The sequence below is a fragment of the Psammomys obesus genome, unplaced genomic scaffold (assembly GCF_907164565.1).
Source record: "Psammomys obesus unplaced genomic scaffold, mPsaObe1.curated_primary_1811, whole genome shotgun sequence".
In the NCBI taxonomy this organism is placed as follows: Eukaryota; Metazoa; Chordata; class Mammalia; order Rodentia; family Muridae; genus Psammomys; species Psammomys obesus.
The window spans coordinates 20,242,798-20,260,831 of record NW_026585580.1 but is presented as its reverse complement, the minus strand read 5'-3'; the positions used below and the strand labels follow the sequence as shown (position 1 = coordinate 20,260,831).

Sequence of the window (18,034 nt, the reverse complement as noted above, 5' to 3'; positions counted from 1 at the left end):
GCCTCTTCGACAACACCAGAGCACATGAAGAATTCTCAGACAATGTATATCTAATGAGCAGGTGTCATTTTTTAGGAGTTTATTGAGCCTTGTTATTCAGTTTCCATAACCATAAAAGTAGCTGTGACTTCCATTACTTAAACATCTTATAAACCACATCAGCTACACTGCAAATTCAGCTACACTAACCTGGCCCTTTCCCTTACCACCTACTATTCATGATGCATGCAATTTGGAAACAGGACTTAGACAGAAGCAGAACACAGAAATGCATAGGCCTTATTATCCAGGTCTTGTGATGTTCAAGGTCACTTTGGTTCAGTGTGTTCACATGATTCTTCCTACATTCCTAAGGACTTGTCTAAGTTTTAGAGTTTCCTATTTAATGAGAGGAATCATAACAAGCCCCTTGTAGGTACCTGGCTTTGGGAAAAGGGACTCTTCTCCCATTTGCTCAGCAAGGTGAGGAGACATGAGCTACCACAGGCCAACTTGTACACTGATCATCTACAAATAATTCTGGAGAGCCTGTTAATTCCACTGAATGTATCATTTAATGAGATACTATTCTTTTATAGTCTGGATGGTCAAAAGGCTCCTAAATGCTCAGGTGTCAAAGACTCAGCCTTACTGCAGCACTATTCAGAGGTGACCTGGGGTAGGGATGGATCAAAAGGGCTCACAACCTAATGGGCTGGGGAGAAGCTTCATTATAAATAATGCAGTCTTCTACCATGATATGCAGTCTCACACAAGCCTAGAAGCAACTATTGGTTGAAAACTTCTAAAACTGCAAAATAAATGTTTCCCCCTTATATGTACCTCAGGTATTTTGTCGCAGCTACAGAAAGATGCCTATAATCCAAGACATCAGAATGAGGAAATAAAAGTTTCTAGCATTTATGCTCAAGTTTATATGCTAATTAAAATTATAGTTCTCTTTCTAATTGATATCTGGCATTAGCATAATATACTTATTATAATTAATGAACCAATATATACTACTGAGACTGGCAACTTCTCTCCAATGGAGGATCCTAGCTTAGGCATTGAGGCTTCTTGGATGCCTCCTGACAGTTACAATGCCCAGACTTCACCTGTTTTGAAGAGAGCTGGTCAGGTGCTCTGTAGAATGACCTTCCATTAGAACTTTAATGATATTCTCCTACTCGTGAGTCCTGGCTGTTGGGCTGAGGAAGAAAGGCACCACTCTTCGCCACAGAGTATCGAGTGCACTCAGCAGCAAGGCTGGCTGAGCACCTGTCAACTGTGGCTGCAGAAGCCAGTGCCTCCACCCCAAGGCTGGTGCACCCCAGCACCCTGCATTTGTGTATAATTGTTTTGTTGTGAAGCAGCTCCATGCTCATTAAATCTTCCACCCTGTCACAGACTCTGTGAACCCGAAGTACCCAGCACTGTATATACCTACTTGTATACACACATCTTTTACAAAGTAAAGATTCCTTTTTTGGGGGTGGGGGTGACAACAAAGCAGAAATACTTTCAGACTTCTATGCTACTTCAGGCTAGCTCCTGGGTCGTGGCCCTGCAGAATGTAATGAGCTATGCTGTGATCTTGACTCAAGTGCCCAGAACTCTACTTAAAACCTTTCTTCTCACCTACTCTAATCTTCTCACCTTTCTGTATTCTGATGTAAAGGGTGAAGAGACAAGAGAAGAATATACATCACTGCTGTATATGGAAAAACTCCAGTCTCTCTTGTTAATGGGGTGAGCTGCCTGTGCGCCATGAGGTGGTCCACCTCTTAAATGGAAGCTACCTGTCTCAGCTCCCCTGGCTAAAGATCTTTCTGAATGATCTCATACTGCACATAATAGTACCCCCTACCCATAGCATCTCCTTCCTATATACAGCAACACAAAGCACTTCCAAAAGCTTTCTACCTGCTCTCCCATCCATCTTCTCTTCAAGGCTTTTATCACTTCCACGTTACCTCACTTCTATGAATGGTCTTCATTACAGCAGCAGCTATGCTCAATCCTTCTGCAACCTTCCACTCTCTTAACTTTATATATCACACGCTGTTTTCCAGCTCCATTTCCCTACTACAAGACTTCTACACTCAGCTGCCTAGATAATATCTCCATGTGGATCTGCAAGGTATGCTTTACATCTAATATGTCTAAAATAATTCAGATTCTTCCACTCAAACAAAAAAAAAAAAATCAATGTAATAAACAACAAAAACTCCCAAGTTGTCTGCACAGGGATCCCCATCCTGGTAAATGAAATGCCATAAAACCACTCACCAAGTGTCAGGCCAAAAATCTGAGACTCCTAACTCAGATTTCTCTCTCTCCCTACCCCGCTACCAGGAAACACTGGAGGCAGGCTGGCCTTGAAACTGTACTTTAAATCTAACCACTTCCCATATAGTTCCCATAATCCCATTTTTACCCCTCCCACATTCACAGGCTGCTCCCCAGGTTCTCCAGCAAGTGATTGTGATTATCCTGGAATAGATTTAAAGAAAAAGATTAAAGGTTAATAAAGCACATGATATGCTCAAGTACAGACACTGAGATTCAGTGTCTACCTGGTTAAAAAAATTAATCTATATACTTTTAATAAAATTCTAGCATTTAAAATAAACATATGTGTTTATTTTCATCAATCCTACAATTTATAGATAGGCTGTGGAATGCTGGAACAACAGGAAAAGTTCTCAGCCTTCAGCAAAACTACCAGTACACAAGATCTTCTGACATGAAAATCCTGATGTTTACAGAATGGCATCTACAAAAAGATCAAAGACTATGCTAGTTAAGCAGAGGGTCTAGCAAAAGCATCCAACTTTCTGAGAGCATGATAGAATGTTGTCATACAAGAAGCTCATGCCCTAGAATGGTTCAACCAAGTAAAAAATTCCAAAGGTTTAAATGTTTTAAAAATTTTGTGCATGTGTGTGTGTGTGTGTGTGTGTGTGTGTGTGTGCATGTGTGTGTGTGTGGCTGAGAGAGACAGTATGCATGTGCTGCATGTGCAGGTAACTACAGGCCATAAAAGGGTACTTAACCTCCTTTGAACTGGAATTGCAGATGGCTATAACAAACTGTAGCCCTCTGAAGAGTATCAAGCCCTCTTGACCTCTCAGCCCTCCTCAGCCTCTCACGCTGCTTTAAAAGCTTATGTTGGGCCACATCCATAACACTCCTGGGGTCTCCAGTCAACAGGCCACAGGCTGGACACACCAGGTGGAGCCACAGTATATGAGCACTTAGGAACTATAGTTATAGAGATCAAAGGATTGATTATACTTGTTTATCAATGGTTGCTAGCAAGAAATGTATGTAATGACAAATGGCTGGTGTCTAGAATAAAAACCCCTACAAAGGACAAGAGAAAAGATAGGCAAAACACAGTCATTGCAGATAGACTGCATAGATGGTGAACACACACAAAAACAGCATTCAAATCCATTCATCACCTGAGACCACAGTAAGAGTCCACTTTAACACTAGATGGGGAAACCAGAAAAGGCTGCGAGTGGAAGTGAGTCTACATGCTCTGCAAGGGAGTAAACAAAACAAACAAAACACCTACAACTCAGATTGATACGACAGAGCTGCATGTGGATACATGTGAGTCCAATGCATGTGAGTCCCATGCTGCACTCCCACTGATATTCTGTAAAGATGCTTTCAGTGTGCTGAGGACATACCTAAAGGTGCTCACAGCAATAGTGATGATGTTAAAAGACAAGAATCAGCCCAATTAGCAGCCCAAGGGACAGATGGGCAGTGCAGTCACACAGCTCAGTATTCTGCAGCGATGCAAGCAAATGAAGCACGCATAGCTTCCTAGTCACACAGGTGACTCAGAATACAGAAGAGGCAAAAGTTTAAGGGCCATAGAATCAAGGTCCCATTTTTATAATGCACTAACACAAACAAAACTAGATATATATGTCAGGCTTACATATATGTAGTTGCTGGAATCAATTTTAAAAAGCAAACAGCAAATGACCAGTAAGTAAATAAATGGAAGTACAGGAGAAAATCCTATGGGCAGAAGGATCCGGAATAACTGAGGTAGGTCCTCCAGCTGGGAGTGTGGCTGTGTATCCAGCCCTGCTTCCACAGAGCACAGTATCAACCAGGAAGACATTACTACAGAGGAGAAATGTGACAGGTGCCCTAAGGTCAATGTCAATAGTGAGGCCATGCATACCATACACACTCAGCCTCCCAGGACCCATCTGATCATAAGAAAAACACAGGACAATGAACAGAAGGGCCCTCCACAAAATACTGAACCCCTTACAACCATGGGAATCATCAAAACAAATATGAGGTAAGATACCCAAGAGGTACCAAAAGGGCGTGGTGACTTGTGTACAGGATGGATTCCTGGAGCAGAATGAATGTCTGTTAAAAACCCAAATAGAGCCTAGCCTTCAGTTTGAAGTAATATAACAATACTAGTTCACCAGTTATGACTGGTATACATAGTCATGTAACAGAGTTAGCGTTCTGTCAGCCAGCATTCACTGAAGCTTCTTGGGATACCAGGTAGATGGCTGTGAACATTCACTTTTAACTTCAAGACTGCCTGACTCTTGCAAAGGGCCAGAGTCTTTAGGTAAGTTGTCAGCTCATTTTGTCATCTGGTAAAATAATACCCATGTTTGAAAAGGTCCAAGCCATAGAAATATGGAGTATATGAAGTCACACTCACATTTCTACCAAAATGACATTTTAGTGACCATGACTTCCCCCAGGGTACAGCCAGTAAGAGCAGGGAGTGATAGATGGTCCTCATAGAACATGCTCTAGCTAAAACTCACTCAGTGCCTACAATGCAGCAAGGTCATCCCAAAGCAGCCCCTTTGGGTAGGTCAGGCCAGCTACTAATCTACAGACAAGGAGACTGAAGCTATACGAGCCAGTGACCCACTCAAGAAATGACAGCCAATCAAAGAGCAGATAACCCCACAGTCTGGTTCTCCTGATCCAGTCTGTAGAGCTATAAAAAGTGGCTCCTCATTTGCCGTAGGTGATATAATTTGCAAAGCCTTGTTTGCAAAGCCATTGTTTATAGCCTTGCTTGTTAGACTTAGCAGTCAAAATAGAGAATAAACACTGCATTCATTCCACATTGGGTTTGTGTGTGTGTGTGTATTGACTGGGGTTTGAACTGTAGTATTCTTGTAGTCAATACACATGGCCTACATTTTATTCACTCAATCAACATTACTTTTATTGTAGATTATAACCACAAGCAGCAATTGTGAGATGAGCTCCATTCCCACCCCTGCCCTATTTCCTCCCTTCTGTGAATCACTCACTTAGTCTTGTAAACTGGAAATTCTTAGACTCCAAACTACAGGTTTTTGAAACAAGGGGAAATGAGATGGCCTCTCACCCCGGCTCCCCGCCACCCATTCACCAACTTTTAAACAACAGTTTAAACTTCCATTCTGAAGTAAGTAGAGATTCCCAGAAAATTTCCAGGACAGTGAAGAATTACTTGTGCCCAGCACCGATTTCTTCCAAGGGTTAAATGTGACCTAGATAAAGATACTAATGGCAGGGCTGTGTAAGTGTTTCTGTTGGTTTTATGTATGGGTTCCTGTAGCCACTACTCTGTCAACAGACCTTTTTCTCATACCTGCTCACACTCTCACTCACTTGTGGTTTGCTTCCCTGACCTCAGTGGGCCTGTGCAAGGCAGTTTCACAATAGCCAGAATATGGAATAGAGGAGCCTTCTTATCACATGGCAGTCAGGTAACAGAGGATAAGCCACAGCCTTCCAATGTCCACCTCCAGTGATCTCAACTAGACCCCACCTTTTAAAGTTTCCACCACCCCAATAGCAGCTAGGGACAGAGCCTCTAATGGCCCTTTGGGGACATTTCCTAGAAAACATTACTGTAACCCCCCCTTGCTTTATTTTGATCAACACTTAAACCATTCTTCCATATGTAACTTATATGCATAAACATACACATGTGTTTACATGCATAAATGTATACACAGGTTTGTATGCATAAGTACATACACACATACAATGACTCTATAATAAGAGGTAGAAGAATGCTCTCAAAGGAACAGACAGTGCCCAGGATTTCCTGTGATGGCTAGTGGTCCTATGGGGACTAGTGAGGAACAGCTCAAACAAGAGGTACTAGAAGTTCCAGGCCAGACCTTTTATCATGCAATCCACTTAAATGAGCATCTAATGTGGGTACATGATGTTTATTAGTTTTACATTCTGCACAGAAACAACTGACTGATCAGGTACTCTGTATCCGCTTTAAGTTCTTGCTCTTGACATGGTCAAAATAACATGTCTCTTCACAAGCAATATCAATGCTATTAAGGACACTATTGGAGGAGACAGGACATAGACTCTGCCTGCTAAAGAGCCTCTGAGCTCTCCAAAGTTCCAGCAGGCTCTCATCGAACCAGGAGCTCCAGCTCTAATCACCAGGGGCAGTGACATACGGACTGCAATCTTAAAGGCAGAGGAGTCTGGTTAGATGACAATGTTGTTCTACTGTCTTGGGGAAACGATAACTAACAGAGCTCAGGATGAGTCGTAAGCCATGGTTCTATTGCTATAAAGAGACACCATGACCTGAATTCGAGGCCAGCCTGGTCTACAAAGCAAGTCCAGGACAGCCAAGGCTACAAAGAGGAAACCTTGTCTTGAAACAAACAAACAAAACAAAACAAAAAACAAAACCCCAAACCCCAAAACAGAAAGAGAGAGACCAAGAAAGGAAAGGAAGCATTTGACTGGGATTTGACTGGGGGCTTGCTTATAGTTTCAGAGTTTTAATCCTTAACCATCGTGGTGGGGAGCAAGGCTGCACACTTGGTACTGAAGCAGAGGAAGAAGGAGAAGGAATGGGAGGGAGTGAAAGGGAGGAGAAAGGAGAGGGAAAGAGAGAGAGCATGCTCAAAGGCTCCTCCTCCCCAGGGACACACTTCCTACAATAAGGCCACACTTCTAATCCTTCTCAAATAGTGCTACCAGTCCTTTATGACTCCAAATATATGAGGCTATGGAAGGCATTCACTCATTCAAACCACTACAGGATATATACGCTGCCCTCAGTAAGGTTAGAACAATTTCTCATCCCCAGGGTTCTGATGGCCTACAAGAGGGACCCAACTGGCATTTATTAAAACAATAACAACAAAACAAAAGCTTGTTTTCACACAGGGATTTATGAGATTCAGTTCTATCCAGGTGTTCAAGTGGAGGTCTGGAATGTGCCCTCTCTACTGGGGAGGGCTACTGCATATGAAAAGTCAGCTTCTGTGGACTAAGCGTTGCTCTAAATGACCCATGAGAGAAGGGGAGGGTCTGCTGTTTACACACCAAGTAAAAGAAAGCAATTATAAGCAACTGGAATGAAAGCTGGCAGAAGAGACAATATAGAGGAAAACTGATAGGAATTCCAAGCCTGAAGATGGCCTTCACTGGTGTCCCTGGAGGAGAAAAACTGCCTGAATGGCACTGCTATATCCCATCTGGCTTGAAGCTACATAGGTGGAGGGCTGTTCCCGACTGTGGTAGATGCACTGCTGTCTACATAGCCTTCAGACAAGGTTACAGAGTCTGTGCAGGGAAATGGCTGCAGCCTTTTCAAAAGGAGGATCACCTTTACTTCCTACAGTTGGTCTTATACTCAAAGCTCAACAAAAGACTTGTCAGTACTCTACTAGGTGTGACCAAAAGTACCAGGGGGCAGATGTTGCTACAAAGGGAGCTAAAGCTAGCCTTCAGGGAAGGCCAAAAGACCTGGCAGAAGACATGGCCACCTTCTAGCAAAGCAAATACTATTCTAGGGTTGTCCTTTGTTTCTATCTACATCTTTTCATTGTTGGCTCAAATGACCACATGGTGCCCAAAACCTATTCCTCTTAAACCTATTCCTCTTCAACCGTCTGATTTATTTGTTTTCATAGCCATTTTAAATCTTGGAGCCCAGAAATGTTTCTAATGATAGGCAGCAGGGGAGCATGGCCTATCATTACTTCAACCATAAGAAAATGATCATTTTACTGACCATTCATAGAAAGGTTAAAAAGCAATGTAAAAAGCTATGCCACAGAAGGGACCAGAGAAATAGCACACAAAAAGTAGCTATGAACACCAGGGCATTGTTACCTCTGTGGATAATTTTTGTCATAGCAGTTCTGCCTGTAAGTTGGAATCACTGGTCTAAGAGGATTCTGAGCACCCAGGCCTGTGGAGTTAAGCAGCCTACAAAATTACCTCAGCCCAGCTCAAAACTGCTAGTGGGATCCTTGGCACCTCCCTCCCACACTGCCCTTTCCGTCACACTACTTTTCTTCAGTTTCTGAAAAGGATTTTTCAAATCCTATTTACTGGCTAGAGATTTTCCTATCTTCAGGGGGTAGGGATGAGAAACAAGCAAACAACCAAAGGAAGTTGATGTAAAAATGAAAGGCTTTGGGCCAGCGGCGGACACTCCCAGCTTCCTTAGGTACCTATGAGCACTAAGCTCTGGCCAAGGAATTTATCTCTCAAAGCATGGAGTTCAAGCTAAGCACACAGTTGTTACTGTCATATCCAGGGCATGTCAGGAATGATAACATAACCTTAAGAGAGGAAGAAAGCCTAACTTTTAAGCAGCATATCTTGGTTCAAATGCGTACTCCTTGCACATGAGATAATCAATCTATTTGCAGTAAAGGCTAGAGACACACCAGTGAGGGCAAACCTCATACCAATGCTACCAGGATTCCACAATCATTCCATTATAGTAACTACAGAGCAGGCAATGCTCTAGATCTTTTGTATGCAGCTGTAATTGCTTACCAAGCAATTATTTAATCAATTATTACAGATCTATTACCTACAAGACCTGTAACGTCAAATACTGTAATCCTCTCTTGGCCCTGAAAACCACCCTGGACAGGAAGAAATTGGTCCAAGCTGCAGAGCCTATGGCCTGAACTTTCACAGGCTCCTCTGTTTCTGCAAAAACTCAAGGAGTCATTTTCAGGTGTAAAACTGGAGCAGCAGCTGGAGTCCTAAAAACCTAAGTACCTACTGTCCAGCTTCATCTGCAAACAGCCTTTCTAACCCCGAGGTGTTGGGCAAAGTCACTTACTAGCAACCACCAAAATAACAAATGTAAGAGCATGCTAAAAATAAGGAACAAACAAATCCACATTTTCTAAATAGATTGGTATGGTTTGGATGTGGGTTGAGGCTCCTCTAGGGTTTATGTGTCAAAATCCCTGTTGTGAAGTATTAAGGAGGCTGAAATTTAATCTATGACACTTACAGGATGGACTGGGATTAGACATGATCACCAAGGTACAGATTTATGCATGAATGCTGGTAGCTTTTAACAAAAAAGGAAGACCAAAAGACATACTGTCTCTTGCATGTGTGTGTTGATTTCATACACAGCCTTGGAACTCTGCCAGCAAGAAGGCCATCACGGCTGAAGAACCCACAACTGTGAGTTAAAGAAGCTTCTTTTCTTTGTAAGTGTTCCCCCAGCCTCTGGAATTTTGTTGCAACAGTACAAAACAGACTGATAAATGTTAAGCCCTAGGAAAATTTGCCTTTATATAAATCAAGTATAATGTGAATGTAATTAGTGAAACTTTCCTTCATTAAAGAAATACTACTGGATAATATTCTTAAGAATGTAAGGGTAATTGACAGGCTTGGTGTATTATTTTTTCCTGCACTGCAGTATCTGTGCAGGAGGAAAGGGATACACATAGCATGGCAGCTGGCATTTATATCTCAATATAATCCTAGCAGCCACTAACAAGCTGGTGAAATCCAATGGAAGGTATCTTCCCCCTCAGTATTGCACACAAAGGCATCCACCCTACTAAGCAACAGCCACTTCGAGCAACATGGAATTTCAGTTTTCAAATGAAGTGCATAGTGATTATCTATACATAAAATAAGCAGAATGTGAAAATGGTATGTGAGAATCCTCTCTCCATGATCTCCATTGTCTAGAGTGGGAAGGCCAAGGTCCTCCAGATTTTGTGCCTTTACTTTAATGAGGTAAGACCAAGGGAAAGGAGAACACAGCCCTGGAAATAAGCTCTGAGACTTCACCATCCTCTAACTGCGCCCCCAGCCCAAGCCCACATATAGGCATAGTAACCTGGTATACTGGCTGTTCTTTTGTGTCAGTTTGACACAAGCTAGAGATATCAGAGAGGAAGGTGTCTCTGTTGAGGAAATGCTTCCGTGAGATCCAACTGTAAGGCATTTTCTCAACTAGTGATCGATCAATGGGGGAGGGCCCAATATATTGTGGGTGGTGTCATCCCTGGGCTGATGGTTATAGATTCTATAAGAAGGGATATCAAGCAAGCCATGAGAAGCAAGCCAGTAAGCAGCATTCCTCCATGGCCCCTGCATCAGCTCTTGCCTCCAGGTTCCTGCCCGGTTTGATTTCCTGTCCTGACTTTCCTCCATGATGAAGAACAATATGAAAATATAAGTTGAACAAACCATTTCCTCCCCAACTTGCCTTTTGGTCACAGTGCTTTGCTACAGCAATAAAAACCCTAAGACCTTTGGTTTACACCTTGGGTACCCAGTAACTAGGGAACACACCCAAGACTGCCATCACAGTTACTATTCTTCCTAGACAGCACTACCCTGGCATCCCGCTGGCACATGAAATGATGCTGTCCATCCATTGTGTTTCCTACTGGCACTTCAAAAGCTCAGCTCCACATGCCACTGCCTGTAGGACACATGCCCTCTCAGGCTACCAGGCCTGCCCTGTGCTAAGCAGACATCTCTACCCATCTGTCCTTTTATTCCTTCAAACTGGTTCCAGAGTAAATCCCTGGGGCCTTCTCAGACTCCTTCCCAAAGGGCAATGCTTCCATGCTCCAGACAGACTGGCTCCAGACAGAGGGCACAGGCCTGTATAGTCTAGGTGATCCTGCATAAATTCTAGCCTTCACCACCCAGGACAACAGCAAGTCTGGAACCGTATTTAATCTTTTTTTTATTTTTTTGTAGCTGCTAAAAGACAGTGATAAAAACAATACTACTAACAAAATGGTTAGAATGTGGCCAGTGCTTGCAGTTTTTATTACATGATTGCTATCACTCTAGACCACAAAATTAAATGCTTTCTTTATAGATCTCATCCCTTATGAAATAAACATGGCCCCTAAAGTCACTGCCTGGCTGGCGTAATGCACCCTGCTGAGTACGCAGGCTGGCCCAGAGCCAGGAGCCACGTACAGTCCTCCTGTTCTTTAGTATAAACTCAGAGTTTGTCAATGTCACTGACTGATCATTAAAAACTTCCTCATAATCAGTGCCAGTCTGTTGCTCATGAATTATTAATGGACTCTGGTGAACAGATCTGAAAAGCTGTAATTTCTAGCTTACTTGCCCATGAAATCTGACAAACGGATTGACAGGTGACCACATTCACAAATGACCTAAGTCTAATAAGGCTCCACTTCAATGACCATTTCTAAGACCTCGAGTCACTGGAGTTTGAGAAGTTTCCTTTTTAAGCAATCTGCTACGATTGGGATGCTTCCTACCTCCATGGGCCTGTCATGTGGAGGGTAAAGAGGCCATGAAGGCAGGAGGGGATCTGAAGCTCAACAGTGCCCTCCGTGGGCATCTGTGGGATAAAAAGCACAGGGAGGGCTGGGAGTCTGGTTCTAAAGCCTGAGCATCAGCTCTGGATTCCAGAATAGCACCCAGTTCTGAATGGACCTCAGATACCCCCACATACCTTGGACAATGAGTTACTTTCTCCGCAGGAAATCATAAAGACACCGGGGTAAAGTGCTGGCACTTCATTAACTGTACCCTCATGAAATACAGCATATCAATGTTAAGGCATTCTGAATAGCACATATTATAACAGGCACAGTAAGGATACTAACAAGTTTCTAGACAGACATTTAAAAAGCATCAAGGAGAAACAGCATATTTACAAAGCGTTCCAGTGGTCACTTTATACCAAATGAAGGAACATTCTAACACATAAAAGTGCATTTACAGAAATCATTATGACACACTCCATTCACCAAATCATAGATTTGAGACTATCTTAAGACAATCTAAATAACAGAAACAATATGATATTTGTAGGGAAAGGAAAGGATGGTGGATGGGTGCTATCCCTGCAATTCTGAGGCAATACTCTACAGACGACAATATACCTTCTCACAAGGTGTTTCTCACTGTCAGCCAGAGGAAACACTGAATGGGTTGACCACATCCTGAGTCAAACATCTCAAGCAATCAATCTTGGCCAAGGTATGTTTGTGGGCTGGAGATGTAGGTCAGGTATAGAACTCTTGCTTGGCATGTATCTGTCCCAGCAAAACACACACACACAGACACACACCTCTGTCTCTCTGTCTATCCTCTCTGTCTCTCTCTGTCCATCTGTCTCTCTCTCCATCTCTCTCTTTCTTCATACACAAATATTTCTGTTACACAAAAACATCTTTGTCCACCAATATCATTATGGGGGTTCCAGGGTCCTGGCTGCACAAGGTCAATTACAGTCAGCATTTCCTTGTAATAGAGCTTAAGCACATCTCTCATATAAAGTGGTGAGACTTTACTTATTTGCATTTCTTCTGATGTAAACTTCTCAGCACCAAGTGGACTTGAACTTGAACGGCCTAAAGCCCATTCTTGCCTCCTTGCTGTATGCTTTTGGTCCCCAGATAGTAGCAACCTCAGTTCAGAACATGTTCTAGAACATGAAGGGAGCTTTCCATTGGTTGGCATACTTATATCTAAATGCTCAAAATCATCCACTCTCAAGTTGGAACAGTGGCAACCTAGTGTTTGAACTATGTGCTGTAAGAGCTTAAATTTAATGCAGTTCAACAAATCAGGGACATTCTTAATGCCATTATTAATAATTTAATAACTACTGTGCAGAGGACAGGAGAAATGGCTCATTGGTTAAGAACACTGCTACTCTTGCAGAGGATCTGCACTGGATTCCCAGCACCCACACTGTGGCTCACAACCATCCATAACTCCAGTTTAAGGGGATCTGATATTTACTTTTGACCTCCACAGGCATTAGGGTATGCACATGGTACACATACATACATACATACATACATACATACATATATATACATACATACATATATATATATATGTATATATATATATATATATATGCAGGCAAAACGCTCATACACATAAAATTAAAATCTTTTTTTTAATGTAAAAACAAAACAAAAAAAAACTACTAGGAAAATTAAGCATTCAAGGCAAAGAACAAAATAAAACAAACAAGCAAATAAAATAAAACCCAACACCGGCTAAACCTCTTATGCAGAAATGTGCAGGCTTACCTTTGGCACACAACTACAAGAGGTGACTGGCAAAATGTAGCAATCTTCAAAAAGATGAGGGATTTTTGCTGAGGACACCTTGAAGGTTACAAAGCTGCAGTGATCCTCCAAGCTCTCGAGTCAGCTCAGATCTTAGCAGATGAGCAGGAACCAACCAGGATAACACTACAGGAAAGGAACCTATGGGATCTGCAGAGAAATAAAAAGGAACACATATCAGATGTGATTGCTTGTTTGAGTTCAATTATCCATTTAAAAAGAAAAAGAAAAAAGACACTGGTGAAACAGGACTGCAAAGATGGGCCAGCAGTTAAGAGTGCTTACTGTTCTTGAGGACCAGAGTTTCGTTCCCAGTACCCACGTTGGTGGCTCACAACTGCTTGTAACTGCAGCTCCAAGAGGATCCAATATCCTCTTTGGCCTTCCTAGACACCTGCTCGTAAATGCAGAAACACACACACACATACTCTCTCTTAAAATAAATCCCCAAACACTTGGTAAATGACTGATCAGGGAAAAGCTCTTCCACACTGAAAAATACTCACCAAACATGAACACCCACCCTTACCTTTTGCTGCCTTCCCTACTCCATAAGCTCCTCTGCAGGGGCCTGGGATGGACACATGGAAGGATGGACACACACACACACACACACACACACACACACGAGTGTGCACATACAAACACATGACACTTATGCTGCATGAGAAACAGGTGAAAAAAATGACAATGGAGGAAAGACTTCCAAGCATCTCCAGCCCTCTTCTCTACTACCCATTGCCCCAAATACAAGAAAAGCTTCAGATACAACAGACACAAGCTCATAAGGAGAAGGACCACACAGAGCCCTACCCACAACTCATAGTCTCTTGCACTGTCATTTCCACAAATGTCATCAACTGAATCCCCGGTCCTAAGGCTAAAAGCATCCCCTGCCCATACCAGGAAACATGAGACTAGCACCTCTAAGCTACATGGCAGTTAAGGGGCAAGCAGTCAATATAGGTGGCCAGACTCCCTCCTGCTTGTGGAGTTGGTTGTGCATTTACTGTGCACACACTTGGGCAAACACTCCTGTTTTTTTTTTTTTTTTTTCCTAGCATTTTCAAGGGAACGCTGGCGTGCTCTGCAGATTCCCAAGGGAGTTCATTAGCATCTTTAATCACTGCAAACCCAGCGGGGATCTGTCTTGACAGTTCACTTGGAGAAGATCTATTAATTCATCCATAAGATGAATATGACCCCAAAATGTTAAAACCCCACAGAAAAAATGAATTCTATTTTACTCAAATAGAAAGTGATAATTCAAGCAGAGCTATTAAAAAGTGTTATAAGGCAAGTTCATAAATTTTGATTTAAAAATGAATACCTCTTTATGCATTCTCTAGCTCTACCTCAAGAGTTGGATGGTTTTAACAATATGATTTACTGTAAGAAAAAACCCATAAGTAATACAATGAGAATACTATGCCTTTCTCTCTGCCAAGTGTTTAATGTAAAATGAGATGACGTACTGGTATCTGGATTTGAGTTCTTATTTCTCCTGCTGACATCACTGACCTAATTACATATGTGACTTAGCCCTGGCCCTGCCCACCATCTCTCTATCTCTCAGTTACATATCTATTCTAGAAGAAAGAGGAACTTGTCTGAAGTCAGTCTTTTAAAGAGTATTTGTGCATCCAGTGGATCTAATAACCTTCCAGGACACATATGAATGCCTGAATTTACACTGTTAACTCCCTTGGGGACAGTGTAGGTCAGCTTTCTATTGCTATGACAAGATACCAAAGGAAAATACTTGACTTCAATAGAGGGAAGCTTTATTATGGCTCAGGGTTTTGGGGCATTTAGTCCACAGCAGGCTGGCTCCATTGTCTGCCTTGTCTATGGCAAGGCAGACATCATGAAAGGAATACATGGTAAAGCAACATTGCTAACCTCACATGGGATAGCAAGTAAAAGACAAAGACAAGAAGTGGCCTGGGTTCCAATATCCCTTCAAGGACTCAGGCAAGTGGACCTAACTTCCTTCTTATAGCCCAGTGATTTTTCAACCTCCATAATGATGGGACCCTTTAATACAGTTCCTCACATTGTGATGACCCCCAACCATAAAATTATCTTCATTGCTACTTCATAACTGTAATTTTGCTACTGTTACGAATTGTAAATATCTGTTTTCTGCTGGTCTTCGGCAACCCCTGTGAAAGGGTTATTCAACTTGAGAATAACCTGCCTAGACCCTGCCTCCTAAAGGTTCCACCAGCTTCTAATGCAACTCATGGTCTTTGTAGAACATTTGAGATCCCAATCATAGCAGTGACACTGAAGGTCTTCCTTAATAGGCTCTACAGACAAAATTCACCTGGCCTTCGCCCGCCCTTTGCCCCTCTGGTGGTAAGTAAAGAAGAAATGCTTCTAATAGCAAGAGAACCAGGTGCAACAGATTCACTGGCCTCCAACAAAACTATGAGATGGAAACCCATGGTGTCTAATGTTTGGACAGGTCAAACACAGTGGTTGTAAGTGCCCCCAGACAAGGAAAAGCAAGAAAGATCAGGCATGACTTGAGATGGTGCAGTAACTGGGATGGTAATGAAACTGCTTGGAAGCCATCCTAAGGTGCCGGAGGCCCACCTTTACTCAAATGTGAGAAATGTTTACAGCATCTTCCGTGAGAAAAGCAATGGGCTAGTACACTATCTGTATACCAAGTTAGCAGCAAAACAGGAAAAAACACGGATCAAGACCTCTCCATCAGTCTAAGTGAAGTTCACCACTGCCCCTGTAAAACAAGGTGCTAACAGCTTATTCAAAACTTTGGTTAAGAAAGAACATTTCAAATCAGGTTTTAATGACAATCTGTGAACTAAAAACACTGCCATGCAAAAACTATCAGCCTGCTGGATAATGGTACACAGCCACATGCAAAGCAGAAAGACCTCACCAAAGAATTTATTCAAGGACCTCCTGCCATCATAAGAGGATATAAAAAAAATGAGTGTGTGTGCTATTAAAAATATATATACACTCTCATAGAAACAAAAAAAAAAAGCTAAACATTTATACTATATATTTAAAAAAAAAACCTATCATTTGATATTACTCTACAGAGAGTTCTCTGTGTAGCTCGGTTCCCTATTTTTTACTTGGATTACTTGGTTTGCTGCTTTTCAGCTTCTTTAGTTCTTTATATATACTGGATATCAGCCCTCTGTCAGAAAAAGGGTTGGTGATGATTCTTTCCCAATCTGTAGGCTGTCGTTTTGTTTTGATGAAGGTGTCCTTTGCTTTACAGAAGCTTTTCAGTTTCATGAAGTCCCATTTATTGATTGTTGCTCTTAGAGCCTGTGCTGTTGGTATTCTGTTCAGGAAGTAGTCTCCTGTACCTATGAGTTCTAGGGTTTCCCCCACTTTTTCTTCTAACCTATTTAATGTGTCTGGTTTTATGTTGAGGTCTTTGATACACTTGGACTTCAGTTTTGTGCAGGGTGATAAGTATGGATCTATTTGCATTTTTCTGCATGTAGACATCCAGTTAGACTCGCACCATTTGTTGAAGATGCTGTCTTTTTTCCATTGTATGGTTTTGGCATCTTTGTCAAAGATCAGGTGTCCCTAAGTGTGTGGGTTTATTTCTGGGTCTTCTGTTCGGTTCCATTAATCCACCATTCTGTTTCTATGCCGGTACCATGCAGTTTTTGTAACTGTTGTTCTATAGTACAGCTTAAGATCAGGGATGGAGATACCTCCAGAAGATCTTTTATTGTAGAGGATTGTTTTAGCAATTCTGGGTTTCTTGTTGTTCCATACGAAGTTGAGAATTTTTCTTTCCAAGTCTGTAAAGAATTGTGTTGGCAATTTGATGGGAATTGCATTAAATCTGTAGATTGCTTTTGGTAAGATGGCCATTTTTACTATGTTAATCCTGCCAAGCCATGAGCATGGGAGATCTTTCCATCTTCTCATATCTTCTTCTAATTCTTTCTTCAGAGACTTGAAATTTTTTTCATACAAGTCTTTGACTTGCTTGGTTAGGGTTACACCAAGGTACTTTATGTCATTTGTGGCTATTGTGAAGGGTGTTGTTTCCCTAATTTTGTATCCAGCCACTTTGCTGACGGTGTTTATCAGCTGTAGGAGTTCCCTGGTAGAGTTTTTGGGGTCACTCATGTATACTATCATATCTTCTGCAAATAGCGATAATTTGACTTCTTCCTTTCGAGGAGCCAACCTTTAGGAGCCATCAGCTGAAATGGGACCATATGTTCTCTCCATGCAATGATCATCATAAAATGGTGAGCAATTCTTGTTGGTGACTATCACCTTCCTGAAATGCTTCCTATTCTGGAAGACTGGCTTAAAACTCAAGCCAAGAAACATTCATGTAGACTGAAGCCCATGAGGCCATATATGACTTTCATTTTCAATATGACAGTTTGCCATAAAAGGCCTGCTGAATAAGTCTGGTTAGGATAATAGTGCACACAAACTAAGGCTCAGGTGTGTACTTAAGCAGTCCTTGTCTAAAAAGGATGGAAAATAGTTCTGACTCAGAAGTATCTGAATAGATGTTACCAATTTTGCATCTCTAATCCAGAGATCTGAAATTTGGAGTGTACCAAAATGTGAAACTATTTGAATACAAATGGAAGACACTGGTTTCTGACAGGGAATAGAGC

The 18,034-nt window shown here is 41.9% G+C and overlaps 1 protein-coding gene across 2 annotated transcripts in view; it reads right to left on the bottom strand.

The window, feature by feature from the left end:
• Positions 1–18,034, bottom strand: part of Nck2 (NCK adaptor protein 2) — a 133,807-nt gene that overhangs the window by 45,654 nt on the left and 70,119 nt on the right. For both annotated transcript variants that reach the window (XM_055607793.1, XM_055607786.1), the window contains exon 2: positions 13,350–13,538. The gene's annotated coding sequence lies outside the window, so the exon portion shown is untranslated. The remainder of the gene's footprint in view (positions 1–13,349; positions 13,539–18,034) is intronic.